Source organism: Athene cunicularia (assembly GCF_003259725.1).
Source record: "Athene cunicularia isolate RWA chromosome 3 unlocalized genomic scaffold, athCun1 chr3_part1, whole genome shotgun sequence".
Classification (NCBI taxonomy): domain Eukaryota; kingdom Metazoa; phylum Chordata; class Aves; order Strigiformes; family Strigidae; genus Athene; species Athene cunicularia.
Window position 1 is genome coordinate 12,846,059 of NW_020799097.1, and position 27,853 is coordinate 12,873,911.

At 38.3% G+C, this 27,853-nt stretch overlaps 1 long non-coding RNA gene across 1 annotated transcript; it reads left to right on the plus strand.

Moving 5' to 3' along the window:
* Positions 1–10,624: 10,624 nt before the first annotated feature.
* On the plus strand, positions 10,625–27,385 carry LOC113478591. The gene is made up of 3 exons (XR_003398090.1): positions 10,625–10,744; positions 13,469–13,471; positions 27,376–27,385. It is a non-coding gene; the product is annotated as an uncharacterized LOC113478591 (long non-coding RNA).
* The last annotated feature ends 468 nt before the right edge of the window (positions 27,386–27,853 follow it).

Sequence of the window (27,853 nt, forward strand, 5' to 3'; positions counted from 1 at the left end):
GACAATCAAAGAAGTTTTGTGCAAATATAAGTACCTTATAAGCACTTAGGCTTTGGGGTGATTCTATGAATTGAATTACTTCTTTGTATAATTCATGGTTTGTTACCACTAGTCTGTTTGATCTCTCTGTGTGGAAGTTTACAAGTAACTCCCTGCAATGCAAAATGCAAATGAGCTCCATTTTAAGAAGAAATGCAACTGAAGCAGCACATTATGACTTTCCTAGAATGTAAAATATTCTGGAGGTAGTTTTGATACTGAAAATGCAGCCAGGTAATCATAAATTAAAGAACTTTCAAAAACTTCCCCTTTTATTTGCAATACTTTTTATTTGTAGTGTTGCAAGCCTGCATATGTCAGTACAGAAAAAGCCAGGAAGCCTCTGAGGATTTAAGCAGTATAATATATTCAACAACAGTATTTCAATGTAGGGAAAAAACAGGCATTTTTTACTATAGTACAAAGGAAAAGAGTGTGAATTAAATAAAACCACCTTAGAAATAAGAAACTCTAAAGGTAGAAAGGAAAACTATTACTTTTGAATTAAAAAATTATATATATATATATACATATATATATACATATATATATATATGTATATATATATATAAAAGTCATCTTTAATTTGAAAAGTCCTGGCATCTATGCACAAGGGTTCTCTGTTCCCACATCTGCCTATAATTTATTTGCAGTGGGAACACTGCAATTCATTAGTGCTATCATACCACTATCCTAACTAATGAGAAACTTTGATTTTCCTATGACAGGGATTGCAAATAAAAAGCCAGAAGATAGTGAACTAAGTCTCGTTAGTCAGACAAAAACATGAGTTAAGGCTTCTTACTTAACTTTAATTAGAGCTAGAAAACTATTAGCCTAAACTGTCAGAAATCATGTGTGGTTTGTTTGTAATTTGATTGTACTTCATATATTACTTAAACTAAGACAGCCTCAACTTCATATAATTTGCTGGAACCATACTGCAGTATGCAGCAGGAAAAAATATACAGAGATGAACAAAAGAAAGAGGACTGCAAAAGACTAATAAAGTGGAGGATGTTCAAACAAGTTAATTGTGAACCAGCACAACAGAAAACATCAGGCTAATATGTTCAAATACAGGGCAAGTAAATATCTGATATCATGAGCCATCAGATGTGTAAGGTTCTCTTTCTGTAGTTGGGGCCTGTGTCTGCAAGAAAATGTTTTCCACTGGTTACCTATATTTGAGTTACTCTTGAACTAGGAAAAGCTGACATTGTTTTTACAGCCCACACCAGTATTATATTAGTTTTGTGCATTTTAGCATAACTTCTGGGGGCAACAACCAAGTCTCTTAGCACTTATTGTAAAGTAAGTAATCTCATACATTATTGCCTTGAAACCTGAGGCAGTCTTTTCAAAATACAAACACAGGAAGATCAAAACCATGAGGTGTCACCAACTCAGAAGGCATGAAGAAATGTGCCTGAAAAGATCACCGAAAGGTTGTGTTAGAAAATCAAGCAAATTTTATGTGTAGCCTCTCTAAAGCCAATCTGCATGAACTACATAAATATCAGATACAAACACATTAGAAAAATACTTATTGTGAGAGACAAGTCAACAGTCAACAGACACCTGCCTTGTGTAACACATTCAAACTTCGAAGAGGAGCTTTCAAACCCAAACTGCATCAGTTAGTCCAATAGTAGATATACTGACTTTTTAAAAATCTTTGTTACAGGCTTAGTCATCCCAGAAACACTTTTATTTTCTCCCCTGCTTGTCCATCTTTGCCCAGTATAGAGATGGAACAGGCAAAGCCGCTGCTGGCCAAGTAGCGAGGACACATGAGGAAGCCCTGAGCCAACTCCAGACCTGAAATGAGCTACAGGGTCCTGGCAGCATGGAAACAGCTACAGCTGAATCCCTCCTGCTTATTTGCCCCATTCCCTTAAAGCCATTTTGGTAAGCTGAAACTGTATGGTATGATTTGAAGATGCTTCTAGGAAAATATTTGTATTAAATATATAGAATTCTTACAGAATTTGGCATATATTTACACAGACCTAAGAAGTGTGATGTCTGCTCTGTGCTCTGTTGCATGTTGTGTTATTTTAACTTAGAAAAACAGAATTTCTACCTAAAATTGCAAACTCTGTTAAATTATTAGATCCAATTCATTTTCTGCTATTCTAGATTATCCCTCCTAGAGAGATCTATGTGCAGTTAGTGTCCGGAGCAAATATGTGGCATCTTTGCAGAATTCCTGTGACCTTGAGGTAGTATTTTGTTTTATCACACAACACAATGCTCTGACTGAGAACATGCTAATAAAACTTCCTCATAGACAGGCTGTGGGAATCAACAGCATTAAATACCTGAGGCACTCAGTAGTCTGGTGATTAGGGCCATGTAAGTAATACATAGCCAATCTCCCTATGGTTAGAATGTTGTCAAAGTGTGTGCTCTGTGTATCTGTGTCAGATGTGACATTTTCCTAGTACCAAATTATCTGGAGATGTTACAAGCAGAATTGTGGAAGGATCAAAAACAGCTCGAGTGGCTCACCCAGTCCCTTGTTGCAAGATAAAATGGCATGCAGCTGACACAAAACATCTCAAAGCCCTTGATTTGCTTTAGTGCCTTTTAAAGTACTTCTTCTGAAGAAGGAATATGTGTGCGCACACAGGAGTTATTACCAGCTAAAAACTGTGTCTGCTGATATCCCACGTAAGAACACTGCATGTATCTATTCTAAAATCAGATGCGACATTGAAAAAATATTTGACAGAGGTATGGTTGTCTTTTGATCTTTATGAATTCCTGACATACTTCTGCTGATCATGACCTTCCTGCTACTTTCGGAGGTGTACAGAAATGAGAACCATCCCTTATGTGCTGCCAATTTTTATCATACCAGTGAATGGTGATAATTTTTTTGGTTTTGTGCATTTACAGGGGGTCTCATAGGGTTGCATGGGATTTTTGACTACAGCAATTAGAAGAAAACAATAGTATAATAATTATTATTGATGTAATCACAATAGATGATCCTCTAAAACATAGTTAAGAGGCTTGCTGTCTTGTACATTAATATTGATCTGGAGATGAGATCACTTTCCACAGAATTTAATGCAGCTTTGGTCTCAATTGCAAGTAAAATTCTTAGAGCATGTCCTGTTTTTAAGAATAGGACCTTTCGGCTGTGAGAAAGTTCCCCAGTGGCTGATCTAAACCGATTCACACAGTAAATATGGGATCACTGGATCTGTTCCAGTTTTGTGATGATGATGAGTCTGATAAGCAGATGGCAGGCACATTTGTAGATGCTCTTCATTGCTTCTCTGTGAAAGCTTTTAATTTGTTCACTCACTCTTATTCTTGCTGCTTCTGAACAGAGGTTCAACCCCAGACGAAAATCATGAGAATTTCTGACTGAGGTAGCAGCTTATGTTTAAAAAACTAAACAATATGGCTGATGGATACATATTTTGTCTGTTTACACTCCTTTATGTTAAGAACTGAAATGCTTTGGTATGTCTTTCATATAAGTTGTGAGTCCATCAATATTTGATGAAAATCATCTATTGTCTTTCCTAGGAAAGATTCTTCTGCATTCTTTCAGATCTTTGACAAAGGTGTTATAGAGCATAAGAGCAAATCTGACCACTGCATGACCCATTATAACATATTCACTCTGTTATACCTCCTTGTGTCTAAACTAACTAGGTTTTAACCCACTCATTTGATGAGAAGTTACTGATTTTTTTTAATCACCATAACTTCTTAATTGAAATGTTGACTAGTTCCAAATTCAGTACTTGTTGAAGTCCATTATAACAGCAGTCTTGCTTGTAACAATCAAATGTTCAAACTTGGGTTTGATTTTTAGCTGCTCAGAGAGGATTCAGGCTTTTTTGTTTCTCTCTGCTCATTTTCTTCTAATTCTGTATTAAACAAATAATCATCAGCCACTCTATTTTGCCCCAGGGTTGATGTCAGGCTAATGGACTCCTTGTTACTCATCCAAGTTAGCTGAAATGTTAACAAAATGTTAGAACTTCTTCAGTTATCTTGGAGTCAGTGAAAACCAAGTATCCTAAGGGCTCATTTTCTAGTGCTTCAGCTTGCTGAAGACAAATTATCCATACTTGCTGACATAAAAACCTCTAACACAAGTAGCTGCCCTTTACCATCTTCTGAAATTTCCAACTGGAAAATGCATGAAAAGCAAAATGTAGTTTCCTTTCCAGTTCCTTGTCTTTCTAATCTTTCTTCCCAACAACACAAAAGAGAAATTGCATATAAAATAAAATAAAAATGCAAACTTCAGAAGGCCTCAACTTCCTTAAGCTTGGTGGTCAAGAATTCTACCTGTGCCTTTCTTATCAGTTCAAAAATTCTAGGATATGAATACCAAATTAATTACTGTTATTAATCATATCTTCTTTTTTTATATTCTGTAAACACTCAGTTTGCACATACGTCCATACATGTGTGAGAGAACTTTTGCATATATGTGTGTGGAGCTGCTTTCACTTCCTATGAAAGTCAGTTTGTGGTTTCAACCACTGTGGCCTTTTGCAGATGTGAGAGTATGGATTTCTGAATACCTATTATAGTGTTCTTAAACAATTTCTGATTATTATTCATATGTTTTTAATTAAATTCTGCCTCCTGACTGCTCTGGTGCATAATTGTTTTCAGCTTTTTGAAACTTGCCCTTTGAAAGTATCAAGTGTATGTATCACTGGTTTGGACTTTCTTCTTTTTAATCATTGCAAATATAATTAAAATAAAATCACTTCTCTCCCAGGCTTCTCTATGAATAATTAATATCAAGTAAATTGTTTCATATCCTCGAGATTTTTGTGTTTGCATTCTTATCCCTGATTGATTTACGTGAATGCCTTTGAGAAGAGTTAGAATTTTGTAGTGCAGCTTGGGTAAAAGTCACTGCAAAGTAGAACCATGTAAGCAGCAGCAGAATCCAAGTTATTTCTGAGGTGAAATCTCAAGATCAACCTTTTCCCTAAAAGACCTTTCTTTTTCTCAGTTAGGGTTAGTGGTGTTGGCTGAGTGTCACACTGACTACCTGCATGGGATAGAAAGAACTTTGGGTGATTTTCCTGCCCTCCACACTCATCTGCCACCAGCATGCAGTTCTGCTACCTACAAGTTTCAAAAGTTGTGAAGTTTTAAAAGTTGTGATGTGTTAAAAGTTACGATGTTTTAAAAGTTTTCCCTAAACACTGTAATACCTATATAATCCTCAGCATCAAATGAAGAAATTATGTTTAGACTTTTAAAAAGATATATCAAGTCAGATGATAAAGAATTGGTTTGTTGTTTTTTTTTTTTTAACCAAATCCATGAAAGCTGGAAACTTGGATGAGGAGGACACTCTCTGTGATATCATAATTATACAATTATTTTGGTTCCTTCTGCTTTAGGACAAATACAACAGCTCTCACAATTTTATCATATAGTGATAACTGACAGCTATGGTGTGTTAGGACCATTCTGCAGGAATCTGACATATGTAGAAAGCAATGGAATGCAAAAAGTAGGGTTATCTTTTCCTCTGCAACATCTGCATTTTGGGTAGATCATTCCATTATTTATTGAACTCTGAAAGACAGAAACTAATGGTACTGTAGACCTAAATAAATCCAGAAACTTCAGCTCTTGGTAGAAAGCTTTCACAGAAAATCCACACTTCCTTCTTAACGCCTGACTGCATGTTGCATTAATTTCCATAAGTCACCTCGGCAGGTCAGACACAGGCGGATCTCCAGGTCATACTGACAGTACAGTCTGATCTCCTTTACTCTTCACCCAAGGGACCTTGGGCCTCACAGTCATGAAGTCTTTGGCATCTGCTGGTAAAGATGTCATCAGCTCTTCCTCTTACCCATCTGGTTGTGGTCTCACAATTGCTTGCTACTGAAGGACCTCTATCATCTTCCTCCAAAATCTCTCCCTCACAGTACAAACATGAAAAAATGAAGCCCACAATTGTAAAGGAAGCTACAGTGGAGAAAACAAGTTGGTTGAACAGACATAAGTAATTTTTGCCATGCTTCTGTGTCTTCTGGGTATCTTTGTGGTGTCTTGGGTGCAAGGCAGAGGAGAAATTTTGATCACAAACTTCTATCTGTCACACAGTGGATGCCTAAAGTAGGTTTACCCTGCTCAGCAGTGCTTGTGGGCGAAAAGGGTATATATATGCTTAAACCTCTATCCTTCCATTTTGTGCTTCTGCCTGACTTGTGTGCTGTTGAACTGATCATGTGGGTGACCAGTGTGGGAAATGGAGGTAAGGTGGGGAGCCTGGCTCTGTCGGGCGTCACAGCTCTTGCAGAGTGTCACAGGAGGTGAAGGGACCACAAGTGAACTCAGAAATTACACTCTTGATCTCTGTCACATTAAAAACAAACAAACAAACAAACAAACAAAACGAACAAAAGAAAAACAGAAAACAAAAACCAAACCACATTGTGCTATCATATGAAATGAAAGGTTTTGCTTCAACTTTCTTGAGACAAAATTAAAGCACTAAATTTTGCAGAAATATGTAAGATCTTCCCACAGAAAAATCCTCACTCAGCTGTAATGAAGTTATTTCCCAGTTTCTTCCATGTCTGCTACAGCTTTCTGTACTTTGTCTGTGACTTAATATTTTGAGAGGAAAAGAAACCCACACAGTAAACCTGTGGCTTACTGAGTCACTTACTGGCACAGGGCCTTGTTTAAATATCTTCCTGAAGTAGTTGGCTTGGCACTCCCTATCTCTGAGGATTTCTAATGGATCGTTCTGCCTGAAATTAGGCCAAGAAGTTTCCTCACAAGAATTGAAGCTTTTTAAATGGTTACTACCATTCCTTTTCAGTTTAAATTTGTCAGTTGATTTCATCCATGGATTTGTAATGCTCTTCCCCCCATCCAAAATAACTGATTTCTGCTTGTGCCGTATTACATCGTCTCTGTTCTGAAAACAGCTGAGAACTCCAGGTCCATTTCTACACCCATGGATCTGGCATTCACCCGTGAAACAGGTGACTGCTCCCTCAGTAACAGTATTAGTTCAATAAACCAACTTTTTCAGCAAGAATATAATTCCCTGAAGGATGATCAAGTGGTGGAGCAGGCTGCCCAGAGAGGCTGTGCAGGCTCCTTGAAGGTTTTCCAAACCCTACACAACATGGTCTGACGCCATAGCTGCTCCTGCTGCAAGCAGGAGATTGGACCAGACACCTCTGGGGGTCATTCCAGCCTGCATGATCCTTTCCTGATTGTCTGTTCAGCAATTGCTTTGGTTTCTCTTAAGTACAATATTAGAATTCATTTCTTATTAAAGGTCCAAATCCTTAAATTCATTCACGGCTTCCAAAATACAAAGCTATGCAAGCATACATCACTGCATCTTCCAATTGCACTTTAGGGCTTCCTTCATATAAAATTAATTATCAGTCAGAGTTATCTCAACAACTGTTGCCATAACAGTGTTTTTTCCTTCTCTTAGTAATTGTAACTCAATTCAGCCTACATCTTTCCCACTCACCTCTCATCTTTTCTACCTACATGGCCATGCTGATGAACAGCAGTAGCACATAATGCGATCCTGTAAATTGCTGTTGAGTTGAAACTGTGTTTTCCCACAATGAAAATATTCCTTGACTTTGCAGATTCACTCGTACCTCTGAACCTAAAACTTTCTGACACTGTTTGGGTGAGTCTAAATATATTTCTGTAGATTTTTTTCTTCAAAGTCAATGTCAAAATTTTTTGTGATAGCTTCTCACCTCGAAAACATAAAGTAGCCCATCTCATAAAGGTATTTACAAGAATGAGCACATTTTCCAACTCTGCAGGAATATTTGCCCTAACATGTACGAAGAATTAAAATTTTTCTGGGAAACTGAAAGGATTTGATTTCCACTTGAGATGTTCCTAAACAATTACCTTTATAGCCCTACTGAGAGTAGGGACATTAAATAAATTATGAAGGGCCCAGCAACAAAGCCCTTGCTAAGGACTTGATTGCACAGTAATGGCAGTACTGCATGTCATAATGTACAGACCTGTCCAAGGGGAGGTTTTATAGGAGTTCCACCTCCGTTTTCAAGTTCAGTATTATATATGGAAACACTATTCCTAAGAAAACTCTCACTATTTGAAATTTTCAGACATTAGTTGTTAGGATTTCTGTTCTAGGAAGGAAATACACATATCCAATACTGTGAGGAATTCTATAAAATCAGTTTCTGCTGTTTATTTCAATTTCACTACTTCTCATAATTTATTTACAAATTCATTTTAGTATATCCTCCCAGGAGAGGTCAGTGCACTATTTGTATCTTTAGTGTTGCTACAAAATTGCATTTACTCAGTTTAGGCAAGCTAGAAAGATCATGAAAGGTGATGCTGCAGAGCTGATGCTGAATTTTACTGGAAAATACCAAGTGTGATTGGAAAGCACAAGTGTAGTGATGGTATCCCTGCAGTATTTGTTAAAAAATAGTTCTGAAGTTTGTGCAAGACCAGTCTGAGTTCTATATAGAACATCTAACATATTTCTATTAATTAAGTTAATGTGCCATTGCTTATATAAAACCATAACAAAATCCTGGACATGTGAAATTGGTATGATTTTTGGCATTCATTTCAGAGAACCAAAATTTCATTCATTGTGAATTTCCAAAAGTAAAACAATAACCTTTTAAAAGTGATAACATACAAGTTCTTAACAAATTAATCAGTACTTCAAAATATACCATAGAAGGGGGGAAAGGTCCATAGTAAGTTTCTGTGTCTATTTTGTGTGTCAACAGCAAATGTTCTAAACTGTAAATTATTTAAAAGTGTAGCACACTATGACATCTCTCTAGGCTCAGATCACTAAATTTGTAATGCAGTCAGCTCTGTAGACAGAAACATTTTTATGTAATGCATGCAAAACATTTTTTCACCAAACTAAATAATGTAGAAAATTGTATGAAGTCCAATGGGACCACATATTAGGCTAATCTAAGCTGTCATGGAGTCATGGACTAATGAAGAAAGGATTGAAAGAATTAATCCAGTTTCTCTCATCTTATCAACTGTCACTGGAAGAGTGTGAGTCAGGAGAAGGTACTCAGTTCTTGATTCTGCCAAGCCTACAGAAATGTTTAACATCATTATTACTTGTCTTTTAAATAGTATATGTGAATATTGTGTAGCTTTTATTCCTTTGGTTTATCTCAAAACACTTTGCAAATGGGACAAGTATCATTATTCTTTTTACATAAATATTTATTTTGTTATACATCTTATTATTTATTATTACTTTTAGTAAAATATATAAAGAAATTTCTTTATAAAAGGAAAATAAATAAAGAGAGGGGAAAGGTGTCAGAGTTCTCATTTTGATGATGGGACTATTCATATCATTGTAGTTCAATATTTCTCTAAACTGGGCAGAATCAAAGGTGTGATTTGCTTCCATTGAGGCACTGGAGTTGTGGTGGTGACATGTTTCCATCAAGCAAACCCAGCACCATTTTGAAGGTATGAGCACATTTGCATCATATTGCTACAGTGAAAAGTGTTAGAGGATCCCTCTCTCTTCCTTTTTTTTTTTTTTTTTTTTTAGATATTAATAACCCTTCTCCCATTGGGGTAGCAGCAGGTTAGCAAGAATAACAAGAGCTTTTCAATGTGTCGAAAGAAAAAGCCTTACCCAGTCAGTAGCTCTCCTTTGCAGCCATCCCTCATGGCACTTAAATGTCATTTCAAACTTCACTTCATCACCTTGGTGAGCTAATGCATTCCACGGCCTCACCAGATGCGTTTCTTTCAGATGCAGTAAGTACTTTACATGGCTTCATCGTCCCACCCCTCTCCTGGGAAACTCTCTTGAGAGGATGTTTATATGTTAAATTGCAAGAGAACTAAGGATGAGAAATATCAGTTCTGCTATAGCCTATGAACTGATGTATATTTCTTTCACTGAAATGGGGTCACATAGTTAGAGACACACAAACCAGGGAGGAAAAAACAGTGGATTGCCTATTGTAAAACTGGAGCCAGATGCCAAGGATATACTTGACAGAGAAGCAAGAGAGAAAGAAGCAGATTTATACCTGTAAAACTATACACAACATACACCTCTCTCTCCAGATATATCTACAGTCAAGTCTTGATTCTCTTCAAAAACGTATTGCCTACTACTACAAAACCATTGACTTTAATTGCCTTTATTTCTGCTTTTTACCAATCTGATGGGTGATGCAGGGTCATGTAATGGTGCCTAATTGTTGCCTCTTCTTCAAAGATCAGTACTGCCTTTCTGCTAAATAAAGTAGGTCCTTGGGCACCTTGAGGCTGACTTCTCATAGAATCATAGAATCAGAACTATTTAGGTTGGAGAAGACCTTTAAGGTAATCAAGTCCAACTGTTAACCTAACACTGCCAAGTCTACCACTAAACATAGAATCATAGAATCATAGAACGGTTTGGGTTGGTTTGGGTTAAAGATCATCTAGTTCCAACCCCCCTGCCATGGGCAGGGACACCTTCCACCAGACCAGGTTGCTCCAAGCCCCGTCCAACCTGGCCTGGAACACTGCCAGGGAGGGGGCAGCCACAGCTTTTCTGGGCAACCTGTGCCAGTGTCTCACCACCCTCACAGGAAAGAATTTCTTCCTTACATCTAATCTAAATCTACCCTCTTTCAGATTAAAACCATTACCCCTCTATCATTACACTCCCTGAGTCCTTTCCCATCTTTCCTGCTGTTGCTGTGTAAGTACTGGAAGGCCACTATTATAAGGTCTTCTCTTCTCCAGGCTGAACAATCCCAACTCTCAGCCCATCTTCATAGGGCTGATCCAGCCCCCTGATCATCTTTGTGGCCTCCTCTGGACCCACTTGAACACGTCCATGTCCTCAGGGAGGAGGAAGGTCGCTTCTTTCCTCCTTACATTCTTCCCCTGCTCCATCGTGTGGTCCCTCTCATGGGAGACAGTCCACCAACTTCTCTGAGGTGAGTTCTTCCCATGGGCTGCAGATCTTCACAAACTATTCCAGTGTGTGTCCCTTCCATGGACTGCAGTTCTCCCAGCACTGAATAACAACAGCAGGGGCTTCCCACAGAATCCCAGCCTTCTTTGGGCACAGCCACCTGCTCCAGTGTGGAGTCCTACATGGGCTGCAAGAGGACAGCCTGCCCTCTCACCACGGGCTGCAGGGGAACCTCTGTTCTGATGCACCTGCCCATCCTCCTCCTCTCTTCCTCTGACCTCAGTGTTTGCATAGGTATTTTCCTCACAACTCCTCCTCCTCTCCAGGTTCCCCTTCTTAAATATGTTTTCACAGAGGCACAGCCACTGTTGCTAAGTGGCCCAACCTTGGCCAGAGGCAGGTCTGACTTGGAGCTTAGGGAGCTTCTAGAAGCTTCTCACAGGAGTCACCTCTGTAGTCCCTCATTTGCTACCAAAACCCCCCACTACACATAAGCCCAACATACCAACAATGATGTTAAACAGCATCAGTCCCAATACTGGCCCCTGAGGAATGCCACTAATCACTGCTCTCCACGTGGATGTTAAGCTTGTTGACTGCAACTCTTTGAGTATGACCATCCAGCCAATGCCTTATCCACCAAGTAGTCCATCTGTCAAATCCATGTCTCTCCTATTTAGAGACAAGGATGCTGTGCCAGACAGTGTCAAATGCTTTGAACAAGTCCAAGTAGATTATGTCAGTTGCTCTTCCCTTATCCACCAATGTTGTAACCTCATCCTAGAAGTGACTAAACCATGTCCCCTAAGCACCACGTCTATGCATCTTCGAAATACCTCCAGGGACGGTGACTCAACCACTTCCCTGGGCAGCCTGTTCCGATGCCTGATAACCCATTCAGTGAAGAAATTTTTCCTAATATCCAATCAAGACCTCACCTGGTGCAACTTAAGGCCATTTCATTTTGTCCTATCACTTATTACTTAGGAAAAGAGACCAACAACCATCTCACTACAACCTCCTTTCAGGTAGCTGTAGAGAGCAATAAAGTCTCCCCTGAGTCTCCTTTTCTCCAGGCTAAACAATTTTCAGCCATTTCTCATAAGACTTGTGCTCTGGACCCTGCACCACCTTTGTTGTCCTTCTATGGACACACTCCAGCACCTCAATGTCTTTCTTGTAGTGAGGGACCCAAAGCTGAACACAGTATTTGAGGTGCAGCCTCATCAGTGCCGAGTACAGGGGGACAATCACTTTCCTAGTCCTGCTGACCACAGTATTTCTGACACAAGCTAGGTGCCATTGGCCTTCTTGGCCACCTGAGCACACTGTGGGCTCATGTTCAGCTGGCTGTCAACCACCATGCCCAGGCCCTGCCAGGCAGCTTTTCAGCCACTCCTCCCCAAGCCTGGAGAGTTGCATGGGGTTGTTGTGACCCAAGTGCAGGACCCAGCACTAAGCCTTGTTGAACCTCATACAATTGGCCTTGGCCCATCAATCCAGCTGTCCAGATCCCTCTGTAGAGCCTTACTACCCTCATGCAGACCAACACTCCCACTCAACTTGGTGTCCTCTGCAAACTTACTCAGGGTGCACTCAATCTCCTTTTCTAAACCATTACTAAAGATATTAAACAGAACTGGCCGCAATACTGGGCCCTGGGGAACACCACTTGTGAGTGACTGACAACTGGATTCAACTCCATTCACCACAACTCTTTGCGCCTGTCCATGCCCCCAGTTTTTACCCAGGGAAGAGTAAACCTGTCCAAGCCATGATCAGCCAGTTTCTCCAGGAGAATGCTGTGGGAAAAGGTGTCAAAGGCTTTACTAAAGTCTAGGTAGACAAAATCCACAGCCTTTCCCTCATCCACTTAGTGGTTCACCTTGTCTTAGGAGATCAGATTAGTCAAGATGGACCTGCCTTCCATAAACCCATGCTGACAGAGCCTGGTCATCTGGTTGTCCTGTACATGCTGTGCGATGGCACTCAAGATGATCTGCTCCATAACTTTAACCCTGACACTGAGGTCAGACTGACAGGCCTGTAGTTCCCCGGATCCTCCTTCTGGCCCTTCTTGTTGAAACTCCAGTCAAATCTAACATGTGCATTTCTGGTGTTGACACTATACTTTCTCTACAGGATCGGTACATGGGAAGCAAGCAAGCAACCAATAAAAAAAAATCCCCAATTTCTGAATTTAAATTTTCAGAATATTGTAAAATACTAAAGATACTCTCGTAACAGTATGCTATGTCAGCATGCCATTTCTCTATCAGAAAATGTTTTAAACATATAAAAATGCACTTCCTCAAAAATGTTGAATATGAACTCTTTATTATTTTCATTATTCTTGAAACATACTTTTATAAAAGATCTTGGAGTGGCCACCAAACATTCCTTTGCTGAGGCAATTTTGAGAAAACTTATGAAAAAATATCTTTAAAATCCCCTCTCTTCAAGATCACTGGACAGTAAGTGTTGACTTTGCTGACAAAAATTGTGTTTTGGCGTGAATCCACATGCCTGGAGTCAGATTCTTCCATGGATTTGAGATGGAATTGTTCCATTGCTATCTCCATTCAAACCAGACAGGGGCCTGAACCACAGCTAAACTTCAGATTTAGCTATCTAGCTGCTTATCAGCTGACTACCTAAAGTTGGTCATAACTATGAAGTTATGTACAGTTCTTTATACCATGCTCATAATTACTGAAAGAAGCAGCACAGGAAACAATGGTTATTAGAAACTTCTGTAAGCTAGTTGCATTCTTAACATCTGGAGTATAATGTATTATTAACAAGTAAGTAAATGAGTAACAGAATACAGGAAGATTATAACGTGTTACCAAAGCAAGATTAAATAGTCTAAAGAATGTAGCATAGTGTGCAGCTTAGCTGATTTATTCACAAGCTCAAGTAGTTTAGAGTAATGTCCTTAAAGGGCAGGAGGGAAGTCAAGTATTGCTTTCTTTTCTGTTTGCTTTCATTGTTCTGCCTGCTTTCTTCCACACTTTATCAGAGCTATTCTGACAGCAAAAAGTTGTAAATACTCTCATAGTACTTTACATTTCCTGCATGATCTGATGTGTGCATCCCACTGTCCAGGTCACTGTGACATGCTAGCACTGGCATGCACCCCACATGTGGAGTCTGGCAGGTTTAGAAGGGAGGCTGGAATCAAAGCCACTGACCACAGCTCTCACTGTCTTTAAACTGCCAAGCTGGATAATGCTTTCATTTCACTTCCTAAACTGAGCTGGAAGGAAAGCATTTTTGCTTGCTTGTCCTTCAGATGACTTGGACAAAAGATATCTATTTGTCTGTCAGCACTTCTGAGACACTCATTAAAATCTGTCCTTGAACACAGGCATTGCCATTAATTTTACTGGAATCCCAAGGCAAGATTCTCAGTGAGGGTACATCATAATTTCATGGAAACTGGTAGAATTATATTCATTTACACTATCTAAAGAGATAAGCTATATATCTGAGGTTAAAATGTGGCATTTTTTTTCTGAAGCATTAAGAAAAATCAAGGCCAAATTCTGAGTTTGGTTGGATATTTGAGCCTTTGACCAACTTCTGTGTGAGCAGAATGGTGGAAATAATTTTCCAGCTTCATAGTGGAACACAAACCTGTCAGTAATTATTTACTGACAGAGGGATTAAATTGACAAAGATGTTTGAAGCATTTCCTATTCTATGCATGGGAAATACTGCAAAGGTAGAGGGATCTGGGGGTGCTGGTCAGTATAAGTGAGGAGTGTGCCCTGGCAGCCAAGAGAACAAACTGCATCCTGGGGTGCATCAAACACAGCATAACCAGCTGGTTAAAGACGGGACTATACCACTGTACTCAGTGTTGGTGAAGCCTCACCTTGAGTACTGTGTGCAGTTCTGGGCCCCACAAACTAAGAAGGATGTGAAAGTATTTTAATGTGTCCAGAGAAGGGCAGCAAAGCTGGTGAAAGGGTTGGAAGACATGTTCTATGAGGAGCAGCTAAGGACTTTGGGCTTGTCTAGTTTGGAGAAAAGGAGTCTGAGGGGTGACCTCATCACTCTCTACAGCTTCCTGACGAGGGGACATGGAGAGGGGGGTGCTGATCTCTTCTCCCTGGTATCCAGTGATAAGGTGTGTGGGAATGGTTCAAAGCTGCGCCAGGAGAGATTTAGACTGGACATTAGGAAGCATTTCTTTTCCGAAAGGGTGGCCCAAACACTGGAACAGGCTTCCCAGAGGGGTGGTCGATGCTCAAGCCTCTCCATGTTTAAGAGGCATTTGGACAATGCCCTCAATAACATGCTTTAACTTTTGGTCAGCCCTGAAGTGGTCAGGCAGTTGCACTAGATGATCATTGCAAGTCCATTCCAACTGAAATTCTATTCTATTCTATTCTATTCTATTCTATTCTATTCTATTCTATTCTATTCTATTCTATTCTATTCTATTCTATTCTATTCTATTCTATTCTATTCTATTCTATTCTATTCTGTTCTGTTCATTGTAAATTATCATTTTCTTATGGCTTACTGTATATATGCATCAGTTTTTACTTTTTTCATTCATTACAGTGCCACAGAATGCTGTTACAAAACTATATTCAAGATAAAAAGCCAGTGTTTCTGAAAACATGATGAATGTAACTGAATGAAGAGCATTCCAATCAGTTATAATTTAAGCACAACAAACTGCATTAAGCATCAAAAAAGGCACTCTGCATCTTCTGATTGGCACTTATAGTAGTTTATAATATGGCAAACCTGACACCACAGAACAGGATAAAATATTGTAATAAGAAAACTGATTGATTACTTAATGTCTGCACAGCACTTTTAAATATGAAGCACTTAATGTTAAGAAAGCATTCAGATCAGCATGATGTGTATAAGCTGGGACCCAAAACTGCCCTTCTGATGAAGTAATGTATTTGTTAGACTGTGGCATTTAGAATTCTTTTCTGTTCATTCCAATTATTATTACGGTCAAGCATTTTCTAGTGATCCATTGAATAAATGGTCAATTATCCTGTTGTATAAAATACAGAGAATCTGATACTACAATTGCAATCTATGTAGAGCAAGCTTTATTCATTAGCTAAACAAAACATTATTCTTTAGAAAGCCAGCTCTCCTTGAAGAAAGCATGTAGGAAATGACGTCTCACAGCAGCAACTTTCTCCTTTCAAGTAGATGGCTAGAGTGATGGGAAGCTTTATGGGAATCCTTTACTCTGGATCCAAATAAATTGATTCTGTTTAATGGGGTGAATTCTACTTGACAGTCAATGCATAAACATCCTTTAAAATATTTAATTTGCAAGAAAATGGAAGGGGCAAGGGATGAAAGTAGAAATAATACAAAAGTTTCTTGATCAGATGATTTTAAGAATCTGAATGATAGAGACAAAGATCAGTGACTTTCAGGATTCCAGACTAGCAGATTAGCAGCTTTCCATGCAGTATTGAAATCTCAAGCTTCAAGCAACATTTGACATATTCTGCACTCAGACATAGCTAGCATGATGTTAGCAGCAGCAGGAAAGAAAGGCAGATTTTGCAGTAGCATCAAATTTTGTATAAGAGTCAAGAAAATTATCATTATGGAATGTATTTTTTTCTTACACTATGCAGCTAATCCAACTGAAAGTCTTTATTTTTATTAATAGTAAATTATGGGCAGAACTGATGGCACTGCCTTATTACAGCTGTCGAACGCTTTGTACTACAAGAAGCTATTATCAGATCTCACATACTTTCCAAACTAATCCATTGTTTAATGCTCCATGCTGGTTTCCTCCTCAGGCTGGCTATTTCTGGGAAATTTCGAGCAAAATTGTTTTCTCCTTATTACGTTCTGGTTAGGTTTTCTTTCAAAAGCTGTGCGGCCCTTTTTTCTGGATGAAGGTTTGGCAATTTGACAAGCTGTTTACTACTATCCCACAAAAATAAGCACGAATTAATCCAAGGTAGAAGGCTTTCTAGCAGCTTTCTTCTTAGGAAGGACATGCTTGAGTGCAGTGGGCAGCTTTTCAGAAGACTTGGTCCTCGCTGTGTGCATCCCACAGCTGGCAGTGCTGACCAGGCCGTATATGTGCCAGATGCAGCCCTGCTGCAGTGAGCGGTGGGATTGCTGCTGGCTTTCATCCTCCGTGGCAGTAATGCAGAGGCCAGGTCACAGAGGTACAACCTGGAGCACATTGCCTCCGGCATACAGCTCTACCGGGCTCCCTGAGACTGCAAAACTCATGCTGAAATTGTGCTGAGTTCAGGCTCTCACAGTATCATTTTTACCCAGATAGCTGCGATTAATGCAGCAGCTATGCCAATCATGCATAGCCACACTCATCCTTTCCGGCTGCAAGGAAGACATGCTCCCAGTGACTAAGCACTGCTGTAACTCTCTGCCTGTTCAACAACCTTCTCAGAGTTGACTTCATAGGTATATTTGAGATTTATCTACATTTTGGAAATTAGAGCTGTTTGCAGTTTAATAGCAAGGATAGCTTGAAGGGAATTCTATATATGCTTGTTCTGATCTCTTCTTTAATGTGGCTTAAGTTATGACCCAGTCCTATATAAGCTTTAGTGTCAGTGTCTTCCAGATGGGCAGTAAATCTGAACACAAGGGAGAAGTTCTCAACTGCTCTAAATCAGCACTTATCCAGATGAAGTAGCTTGTGCTAAGGCTTATGTACTTCAGGGATTATAAAGTCATAGTTTCTGTAAATGATATACACAATCATGGTGGTTACTTGGCAGTGTGGCAGGCTGGGGAAAATCAAAGGCAAGGAAAACCAAGCCGGAATGTAGCAATGGACAAATCAGGACAGTGCAGAGAAATTATAATCTATTTCTTTACCTGATATTTAGTCATTAATAATCACTCCTAAGAAGACACATTACAGATTTATACTGGTGTGTACCAGTTAAGATTTTGTCCCAGGACTAGATTTTGAAAGACAAAAAAAGTGGGTATAAATGTAGAAAGGAATGAAATTTCACCTCAATTTTCTGTAGCCACATCACTAATCTACTTCTTTTTTTTTTTTATTTATTTATTTTTTTTATTTTATAAAGAGTAATTTTTTATTTTACTTAAAAGAAATGTGTAGGTTTGAGATGTGTGGACTTTATTAAGGCATTCAGTATTGAAAATATGTGATAATTATGAGCTGGACTGGAGGAGATAGTACATAAGTTACACTCAAAGTGCAGAAGGAATTAGCCAAAGAGATAGATCATGACAGAGGTGTCTTGAAAGGGGAATGATTAACAGAGAAAGATTATTTGTGAAGTTGTCTGTGGATCACTCTGAAATTGTGTGTAATGTAGTATTTTCCACAGTGACCTATGTTCCTCTAGTGACATTTACTAATGACACAAACATGGGAGGTATTGTGCCTATATAGGGATGTAAGAGTGGTATTTGAGCACAGCTGGGAGCCTGGTATATGCTCTCCACTTTTGAAATACCACAGGCAGTGACTTGTAAATGCTTCTTGTTGCTTACTCAAACACAAATCATATATGTTTGAAAAAGTAGCCATATGAATAAAACAACAATTTGGTTTCCAGGCTCCTATTCTGTGAAAAGTCCAAACCGTATCAATATCTGATGTCAGGAGAGAAGAAAATTAATGACAGTAAACCAAACTAAACTCATTCAGAATAATGCAAAAAGTGTGCAGTCATTAGCTTTTACACCCTGACTTGTGGACATCTGGTCTGGGTGGAAGAGGATAGTTGAGATGATTTTTTTAATGACCTCAGACAGCTAACTGACCTTCATCCCAGAAGCAGACATATTTGATAAAGTGCCATGGATATCTTTGAGGCCTGAATATATAACTAGTGAGTAAGCTTACTAGACTGAAAGAAAAAATTGCTTGGACCTGATTGCTTAAGCTATCAAAGAAAAAAAGAATTTTTCCAATTTAAAAAAGCAGAGTCATCAGAATAATTATGAAGTGTAAAACCCTACAATATTTAATGATAAAAGACTGGACAGTCAGAGATGGGAATAACTTACGAAAGGGCATTATGTTGATGAGATTACTAAAAAGAAACAGTGGAGAGAAATTTAAAGAAGTTGTTGGAATAGACATAACTCATGACACATCCAAAAGCAGATGAAAGTGTGGCCAGAACCAAGCATAAGGTAAAATAAGAGACCTGACTAGCAAACACTTGCATGAAAAAGATAATTGTTCATGAACAGGGTTATACTCAGCCAGGGAAGAGATGTGCATAGTAAGGGCACAGATGCATTAGATTTGCTTTCATATGGATATCATCTTGCAAAACAAAAGGAATGCTTAGTATTATGGAAGATATGCATGAAATGCCATAGGTAATTTTTTTGCATGATTGCCACTAGGCAAATGGAAATGGAGAAAACTTTGTAGAACAGAAATATTTACACTGGTGGTACATCATTTCTTTAGGCTCATATTGTAAACTAAGAAACAGAGCAGATGTGACCATGTAACTATTTTCACAATTCCAGAAGACGTGCAATTCAGAAATTTCCTTTTAGGTAGATATTTTATACTATTTCACAGATTTTCTTCACTGTGGCATTTTGGATGCTACTGACAACTTGAAGAATAGAAATTACATAGAATTCAACTTTGTGTAATCCTGGAAGGAGTTTAGTCGTATCCCTGTAAGACTTTTACTCCAGCCAACTCTCATCTTAGACTAGTTGGATATGCCCAGGAAAGAAACACTCCATCCTTCTGTTTGAGTACCCAATCTGTAAAGCAAGAAAGCTCCAGTAATTAAGAGAGAAGCAACATATTTGGAGATTTAAGTTAATTTAATGTAAGTAAATACTATAAATAAGCACATAACAAAGCCTGGACCTGTACTGAGGCTTTAGGACTAAGCCATCCTCCAGAAATGGTTGGGTTTTAAGGTTACTTATTGTAAGGACACCTTTCTCAGAGGTCACTTTCCTGAGAGGAAAATCACCACAGAAGTAAGTATTCCACAGCCAAACAGCAGAGAGTTAGGTCACCCTAGGCATGCAATAGCTAGGGCTGTAATATGAATCTTGAGACCTTACAGCTTACACCAGTTATCCCCCACATTCCTACTAATAGGACCTGATGTGCTGTAGGCAATAGAAAAATGGAGGCTCTGAAAGGGAAAAGGTGAAGATAAAAGGAAAGAAATATCAAGGAACTCCATGTATATTAAATTTTGGGGGAGGTTGTTAGACAGATGCAAAGTTTAAACACTTTTAACAAAAAACAGGCCACTCCGTGCTCTCTTTGCACTGGTGTGAGAACTTCAGTGTTCTGATAACTCTTAAAGTATTTGATGAGAGACTAATAGCCTGACAGGCTAACACTTCACTTCCTTCCAATTAGGAGACTTTAACATCAAAGCTAAGGTCCTCCACTCAGCAAGGGCTTACTTGAATGAATTATAGAGGAGAATAAGTCCAGTAGTTTCTTGGGCTTTCCCTTGTGGAGACACAGTCCAGCATAGGCTTTAATAAGATGTTTGAGGTCAAAAGGTTTAGGTTCCTCACTGGGAGTGCTAGGAAGCTGCCAGAGTGTTTCAATATGTGTGGTGTTTGTAATGCAATCAGACAAAGCTGAAAACTCTATTACCCACTGTCATGTGGCTGACTTCCTTTTGGAGTGCTGTTGTGTATAGTTAACAGCAGAGTATTGGACTTTTAGTACACTATGAATCTTCCATGTTGCCATTTCAGCCTGCCAAAAGAAATAACGCCTTTGACACCACTCGGTTTTGGCTGGCAGAAGGGGTGCAACAGTGGCTTCCTCGGGGGTATCGTGTCAGTTGTTTAGGTGTCAACTGGTAAGAGATCTCCAGGACTCAAGAGGTCTTTAGTGTGAAATGATGACTGTGTTTGAAGTATGATGTTGTTTGACTTGCTAAGCTCAAACTTCTGGCAGACCCTAAAAATACTACCATAAACTCTTCTGCCCCTATTTATGTCATCAGCAAAGCAAAAAATATTTAAATCCCTTTGAGATAAGCATAGAAGATGCTTTGTCCTTCTTTTGGTCAAAAAGCTTTTTAGATGCAGGATATTTTTTTCCTGTGCATAATATCTAGCTTTACTTCTTATTTTTTAATGGTTCCTACTGTCAGGACTGAATGTCTCCACCTTTCAGCAACAGCTTTTGTTCTGAAGGAGTTTAGAAAGTACATGTATCATTTATTTTAATACCGATTTCACACAGAACAGCCACACAACTGATTGTAATATAGCAATTGTTTACTGTAACATTACAATAGAATGAAAGAAAAGGAAAAATAGATGAAGGAAATGTCTGTTTAGTCACACAAGGGGAGGAGAATCCTCACCTTGCTTTAAGTCCTTTGTGGTCAAAGGAGAGAGATCAATATCCACTGAAGTGTAGTTAACATCAAAGTTTCCTTCCATGCAAAACAAGTAAAGTATAACAAAGACCAAAGATCACTGCAGAGGTAAAGTCAAAGAACTGGGAGACAAGACATTTATCAGACATGAAGATCTCATAATGAACACCTTGAGAAGCATTTTTACAGTATAAGGTCCCTATCTCAATAATCCACAAATGTTTAGATGAAAATGATTTATGCAGCAGTTCACTAATCTCCAAGAGAAATTCTCCGTTGTATCCAGGTATTAAGTTTCCCAACCACGGTATCTAACTTCATGCACCCTTACAGACTGCAAAAACAATCCCATCAAAGGGAAGTGCTTTTAATTCCCCCACCCACCCTTTTTTTTTTTTGAGTTGGTGTTGGATTTTTTCATTATTTTTCTCTTTTTATTTTTCTCCAGCTACTCCTAACCTTTGTCTGCACACACACACAAAAAAAAAATTTAACTGGGCTAGGTAAATTGATGCAGGATATAACTATCACCAAAAGCAAATCCAACTGCAGTGATGTACGTTTATTTAAACCATGTTTATTACACGTGGGAGGAACAAAAATGAGATTCAGTGTGAGGCACATCCACAGCGATACAGTTGTAGCCATGCAAGTTTTGGAAAAATGCTACTATTTTTATTCATTCTGATTTTGTTTGGAAATTACTGTTCCTAACTGAAACGCCATTACTAATACAGTGAGTTCTATGTATATTCTGTGCCTTGTGTTTGTCCTCCAGTAATCCCCAACATCCCCTAATTACTGAAACTAACTGAAAAATACTAAGCTTTACAGAACTTTTTGCTCAGTAGAAATAATTGGTTTTAGACTTTCTACTTCCTGTAAAACAAAAATAATAAACCCAAATCCTTCAATTTTTTTCTCATTTTCTTTCTGCCTCTGTTTTGTTTCTTTCAAATTTTTCCTTTTTTCCCAACAACCTCCTTTCCCTTTCCCAGCATATTTGTTTTTCTTTCTTGTTCCTTAAATTTTTATATGAAAAAGAGAAATTAAACAATTTTTTTTTTTTTTAATTTACAGTTTAGGATAGTAGTTGAAGCCAGGTGAAGAGTAAGCTATTCCTGAAGGATAGACCTTCAACACAAAGATACCTGGTAGTGCATGTCTCATTCAGTGTTGACACATTCATAGCAGCCACAAAAATTAACTTCCAGAAAGTTGCATCACAGATTGTCTCAGTAATGGATATGTCAGGCCAAGACCACAGAAAACCTTAATGATTATGGTTGAATATTGGAAATAATACCTGGTGTCCACGGAAGAGAATAGGAAGATGGATTCAGCGCTTTTTTTTTTTTTTTTTAATAGCTTCTGTATTCTTATTGAAATTTAAGTTCTTGAAAATCTGTTTCTTTGTTACTAAATAAAAATGACTGTGTGTAATTCATAAGAATTCACGAGATGTGTGGCTTCCACATAAGGGCCCAGTTTCCAATTCTTCTAAAACCAGTTTTGATGGAGGAAAATACTGACAAAGTTCCAGTTGTCTGACATTCAAAATACATCTAGTCGAGGTGGTCTAAATACAGATATTTGTATTGTACAGTATCTTGAAAACATGAGGTGATGGTAGTACCTAAGTCCTTAAAGACTTCCCTTTTTCCACTAACATTTCTTCAAAGTTTCTTGGTGCAAACAGAAATGAAGTTCCAGTTACACTTCTGTATTTTTCATCAAACTTTAAATAGTATATCTTGAGTCTACTGACTTATTCTTCACACATAGAGATATTTTCAGTTTATATCTAATTCATAAAAAAATAAATGTAGATAAAGGAAGTGTGCTCAATGATGAGTTAAAGAAGGCTCCCATATGTAGTTTAAGAAAAATGTATGTATGCATTGCAGAGAATTAAATTGAATTAACATCAACATTGTATACTTTTGGCTGTAAAAGTAAATAAATGTTACCAAAAAGATTCTTATTAGTCATTCATTACTGGACTACTTGTTGGTTTTTAATAACTATAAAGTAATAAAACATAATTTCAATGCAAATTTTTAAAAGTGTTTTTTTCCAGTTTTTGCTTTTTGAAATCAAAAAGAAATTTCCATAGGTAGGTTTTTGAATTAAGAATTCTGAATTAAGATTTTCATGTGCTTTCGCAGTGTTATATGAACATAGATATGACTCACACTGATTTTGCCATATATATATACATACTTTTTCTGCAAAGTAAAGATTATTTGACAGTACAGTAATCAGATAAAGTTTATCTGATAACCATTAATTTTAATGTGTAAGTGTATCTACAAAGTTTTCACTGTAATTCATCAAAAATTAACCAGATAAATTGAAAGTATATTACCAATAAATCTTCTATAGGAACGACTTTAAGCTGATCATGCACATGGCAAAAGCCTCTACTGAAATACTTTTGTCTATTTTCAGTACACCATGGAAGTCAGTCTTAGCAAGCTTTTGTTTGATTCCTTGATGTGGCTGAACAAAAGATCATCCTGAGTATTATTTACAGTCCGTTTCCATTTCCATACTAATCACATTATTCCAGAAACTCAGTCTATATTCACTTGCCAGTCCCCTCTGGTGAAAGACAATCTTTATTATGTAAAAAAAATGGACATCAGAATATTGTTTTTGAAGTGTAATGAAGTGATTTCATAACAATGTATCTTCATATTTCCTAAATGATTTTAAAACCTTAATGCACTGCAGGGGTCTGCCTCAGTGGCATAATGAAATGGGACAGTTCAGATTGCAACCTGCTGTGTGAGGTTCCCTCGTGTACGGAGCAGCATGATAGCTCTGTCTCCTTCCCTTTTTATCTTTCTTTTCCTCTTCAAGTGCTGGGTAATATTCTTGAAGAGGGGGATGCCACTCAGTATCTCGCACATCCAGCTGGTGATTAATTTACACAGAGTAAAGATGAGGTACTTCTTAGAACTAAATCTACTGCTCCAGTTTGATCATGAAAGTTGCCAAAAGGTTCAATATAAAGCTCTGCTAACTATTGGATGTTAGTAGAAATGTTAGCCATTTACTTTTTATAACCAACAAATCGGCCTCTACACACCCACCCCAGACATACAGATACAAACATATAGCTAGGCACAGAGATAAACATATATTTAGAGGGAAAGTGGGAGAAAAAGAGACGTGCACACACGTGCTTACATATACACTGCTGACATGATGATTTTACACTAAGACTACAGACAGCTGCAAAGGAAAAATGCATGAAAAAAAAAAAAAAAGCTGTAAGCAGCATGAAATAATTTCACAAGAATTTGAGCAACTCTTACAACTACGAACCTTCAGGCTGATCTTTGTACATTTAAATGATCTGATACTCACTGTATTACAACTATTTTTCTCTATGTCCTTTGAGTATAACCCTGGAGGCTTCTTTTAGCTGTGGCTATAGCCTAGACAAAGTAATATCCTAAATAGAAATTAATATACTGATTGCTGCTCCGCAATCTCCTAGAGAGAGTGTTTGCAGTTCAATTACAGTCATAAAGGGAGAAAGCAAGAGCAGTTGTGTCTGTAAAGAAGTTTAGCAGGGAAGGTGAAGGGGTGATACTGGCTGACTATGCCTGTTTACCAAATTGTCTCATTGTAACTTTGACTTGGGGCAAAAGTCCATCTGAATCTACCAGCAAAGTAACAGCATTGAATTCGATGTATTGTTTTGCTGAAGTGAGCTGAAGCACCAGTCCTGGGTAAAGTCTTCAGCTAAGATCTCCTACCTGCTGCACAAACTCAAAACGGAAGGAAAATTTTACTTCCAAACTGTAGGAAGTCTTGACCAGACATTCAGGGTAAAAACCATTTCACCTAACTTTATGGCATAAATTTCTCATTCTCCTAGGCTTATGTTTGAATCAGATGGGCACTTCTGGGCATTTCTCAGGCTGTTTTAGATGTCTACTTTAAGATAAGATGGATTGTACCCTAGAAGTACCAATTTCTCTTCATTGCTAGAGAGGGAGCGTGGGGTGATTGCCTTGTGTGTAGATGGATGAATCCCTACCCCTGTGTTCCTAGAAGAGTGCTGCAGCTGAATTAATGTCTCCGGTGGCATACTCTCTAAGAGAGTTGCATTACTGTATGAGTATTAATAATGTAGGTGATCCTACTCTGTGGAGGATGAATACATGTCTTTGCAAATAGATGGATTACTTTACTTGAAGATGAGCTAGAAGTTATTTTAAGCCACATCTTATTTTGTATTTAATAGTAACAGACTAATGTGTGATTTTGCTCTGCATGCATTTTATAGCTAGCTTTTCCAGACTTTGAACTGACACATCACAACACACAAATACTTCAGTCTGTAATGGGCTTGACATGGAGGGAATAACCTGACCATCATCAGCTCACCTGTAAGCTAGTGACATTTAAAATAGTACAGGCTTTTTATTACCACCCTGCCCTTCCTGCCCTAAATTGCATCTAATTTAATCATCATCTTTAACACTGGATTTTGTTGCTTTCAGCGTTGCACTTTGCAAAAACTCTTTTAAACAGTGACACATACTATGTTGTTGTCAAGTAGGTGACAAAAAAGGGCATCCACTACAGATCATTTGACTCTTTTGCCAGCTAATTTCCTATGAAATTGTCCTGATCCAAAGGGCAAGAAACCAGTCTTTCCATATATTTGAAACAACCCTAACTCAGTCCTCTAATGGTAACCCTGAATGATTATAGATATTCCATTATATAGTCTTTGCTAGTCTTTTGTATATTGTTCCTTTTATTGGACTAAGAGCTATCTGTGCCTGAAGAATAAATGTGAAGATACTGTTTCTTCATAAACTTCTACAACCCTGTAGACTAGTAGGTAGCTGCTTTCCTATATGTGAAAGTACTCACTTTTAAGGGTGATATATTTTCTAGTGTTAATTGCCGGTAGGTACCGATCAGAAGGAGTGTGACCCATATTAGCTCATTTCAATTTTGCTATTACCTAATATTTATTTTCCTCTCAATCGCTTCCTGGGCTATGGAAACAAGAAGAAATAAAAATCCCCCCATCATAATGTCCTGAGATAGATCTATTAAAGTCCACGTAATAGAAAGCTTGAGCTTGACCATAATCTAACTACTAATAGCAACACCAAGAGTAAAGATAAGATGTCGCCAAACTGTCATCTGAAGACCTGATTTCTTCTCTCTTGCACATTTTCAGAGATGAGCAAGAAGTCTGCTTGTAATCAACTACTTTCTATACAGCATGACCTGAATAACATTTTTTTGGTCCGAGGGCTAATTGAAGACAAAATGCCTAAATGCGCAATGTTGTGCAGACATGTATACAGACGACTTCAGCCATCAGGAGCTGGATTCCTTCTAATTAGCTGACTAGCAAATATAGACATAGCGTGCTTCCTCTGTATTTTACAAGAAAGAAGTGAAAACCCATAGAAAGTGATTCACCCCACTTAAGATGTCAACGGCCCTTTAGTAGTGCTGGCTTGCTTCTACCATACTAAAGCAGATGAAGGTGATTGTGCCCTTCAGATGGGTGTCCGCATTTACACAGACTAACCCCGGGCCTGTGTTCTGAAGCAGAGAAAATAAAACCAACTCCCTCAAGCTGCTGACATCACCCTGGTTAACAATGCTGCACATGATAGCAGAATTGGGCTAGGTGGATCGTACAATGGATGACTTTTGCAGACTTGGCAGGTAAAGGGGTTTGTCAGAGGAGGCAGCTGTCGATTTACTAGAGGGTAGGAAAGCAATTCTCTGCTCAGGTCCAACATGTTCAGGCAGCATCAGATAAGGAAGCAATCGGTATGTTCACACCTGCTTACATTCAAACTATCTGCTAACTGCTGACACAAAGCTTCTATCTTCCTACTGAGACACCAAGATAAATTCAGAGGAAATGGAGTTGTACAGGAACAAAAAAAGCTACTCTTTGCTAAATTGAGTGATTTCTCCAGGCTCTGACCAACAGTTTGAGGTCAATGTAAGCAGGAAAGACAAAAGAGAGTCCCTCAGGGATTATTCAGAAGCTAAAATAAAAAATTTGCTCAGCTGTTTATCACCTGGATTTGACCTCCCAAGCAATTTTTTTCTCTTTTTACAATAAGAAGGCAATGAAGGATTTGGCAGTGAATTAAAGAGAATTAATCTTCCCAACATTTTGTTAGTGACACTCTGGGGCTCTGTTTCTGACTAGTATTTCCTTTGGATTTAGATCCTTAGGCTGGTTGGTTTTGGTGTTGGTTTGTTTGGGGGTTTTGGGTTGGGATTTTTGGTGGGGTTTTTTGTTTTGGTTTGGGTTTTTTTTATTATTTTGTATTTCACTACACCCATGAGCAAGCGGTGTCAGATACTGTGTATGTTTGTAAAGTATAACTGGGGCCAGGTTTCACCTGAGATTTTTTTTTTCACAGTTCCTTCTAAATAAGCACATCAAAAGCTTTTTTTTTTTTTTTTTCCTTTTTCTTTAGCAAATCTGTTG